The 1,831-nt window shown below is 32.4% G+C and overlaps 1 protein-coding gene across 1 annotated transcript in view; it reads left to right on the top strand.

The window, feature by feature from the left end:
• The first annotated feature begins 690 nt into the window (after window positions 1-690).
• LOC140151383 (uncharacterized) overlaps window positions 691-1,831 on the top strand; it is a 46,862-nt gene continuing 45,721 nt past the window's right edge. The window contains exon 1 of the mRNA XM_072173701.1: window positions 691-1,010. The gene's annotated coding sequence lies outside the window, so the exon portion shown is untranslated. The remainder of the gene's footprint in view (window positions 1,011-1,831) is intronic.

Here is a 1,831-nt window from a genome sequence, read left to right as displayed (position 1 = left end):
AGTTGTCCGTTTATACTGAGATACAAAGGATCTCAACAGTTTTTAAAAACAATATAGCACATGGATATATTTGTCAGGACTCAATGCATTTACTTTTGCTGTTGAATCACAGCTGGCCATGTGGTTCTCAAGTTATGGACCCGTTATGGGCCAAAATGAAAACACTGGATTTGGGACTTTTTAGATGCAAGCAATATTATAGTTTGAATTTTATATTTTCTTGTATTCCGTCTATAGGATGAGCAAAGTTGTGCTAAATAATTTATGCGACCTTAACATGCTTTTGCTTTTTTGTTTCAACCACGTAATTAAAACCATTTAATTCTGCGGTTTCAACACAAAATGTTAACCCTCTATAGAGGATTAAAGAGCATCGGAAAAGAACGATTGCTTGAATCCAGTCACCCAGACGCCCCAGACACTACAGATTTGGAAAGAAAACACATAACGCATTTTATGAATGTAATTGTCATTATCATACACCTACTTTAAGATATTTTTATTCATGAAACCATGGTCTGAATACGCACTTATGTCACTCACAGCTGGCACAATTTATTTTGCTGCCTGGATTTTCTGGACATGCGCAGAAGAGATATAGTAAAAAAAGGTAACATATTAATATTTAAATATTCATATTGCGTTTAAGGAGTGAAGGACTTTTCTTATTCAACAGGTATATAGAAATGGTTATAAAGAAGGGAGAACTGTTGTTAGAATCAGTCATTAACATTTCATTCACTGGAAGTGGATAACTAAAGAGCAACCTTTTTGTCGACTATTAAGTAGGACTTTGATAGAACACGACTAAGGCACTGAGTTCCCGCCGAACGAATATTTATTGTATGTGGGGTGGACTGCCACAAAAATCGTTTCAAATATATGGTTTATATTTCTTGTTACTACGGAAGTGAAGCAAGGATAGACTGATAAAAAAAGGAAAGCTACTGGTTCTGTAAATTTCATCACCAGTGTGTGCATTTTTACATCCTCAAGTGCCTAAATCACAGGTAAGTACTTATAATTATGTGTTTGGTTTTTTGTTTTTTTTTTGTTCTTTTATTTTTACTTAATTGAATGCATTAATTAATGCATTAAGCTCGTCTCCGTTGAAATCAGTAAGCATTTAACATTAAAACGTTTTACCGCGGTGTTAGTTATCCAAAAACTAATGTGCTTGATTTTCTTTTAATATATATATTTTCGTACTATTTGTATTTTAATCAAACTGATTTGACAAAAATTTTAAAAATCAAGTTTTTAATTCTTAAAAGAATTGGGAGCCGTGGTATTCATTTGAATTTCCGGATTATATACTAGTAATTGAAGAACGTCTAGGAGGTTTTATTAGAGCAATAGGGTTTTCCAATAAATATAAAGATACCTACGTCACTTGTCTTGTCAAGTTTTTTTTCAATCAACCAATTACCCAAGAAAACATTGATTAATTAATTCATTTATTAAAGGCCCATTCAGTGATTTGATCATCCGGACGATCGTAAAAATTATCCAAATTCAGATTGTGGTACCTTTGTCATTGTCATATATGTGCTAACATAGCCTGCTAGTAGTTCAGCTGAAAGCCGTGTATGAAATACAAAATAAGACATTTTACATGAATCTGTAATTTATATATTGACAGTATGTAAATTACCTACATGTATTTCAATGGGGCTTCAACTTTGTCGATAGTGCAGAAATACCTAATGGTAATTTTAACGACTTATCCTTCACTTTTAAGGGATTTATACACAATATAAATGTATTTATACTTTAGCTGGGATCACTGAATGGGACTTTAATACATTACGAATATTTTCGTGATGATTTG

This window comes from Amphiura filiformis, chromosome 4 (assembly GCF_039555335.1).
Source record: "Amphiura filiformis chromosome 4, Afil_fr2py, whole genome shotgun sequence".
NCBI lineage: Eukaryota > Metazoa > Echinodermata > Ophiuroidea > Amphilepidida > Amphiuridae > Amphiura > Amphiura filiformis.
Note: the sequence above shows the minus strand (reverse complement) of the source record. Positions and strands in the feature narration are given on the sequence as shown.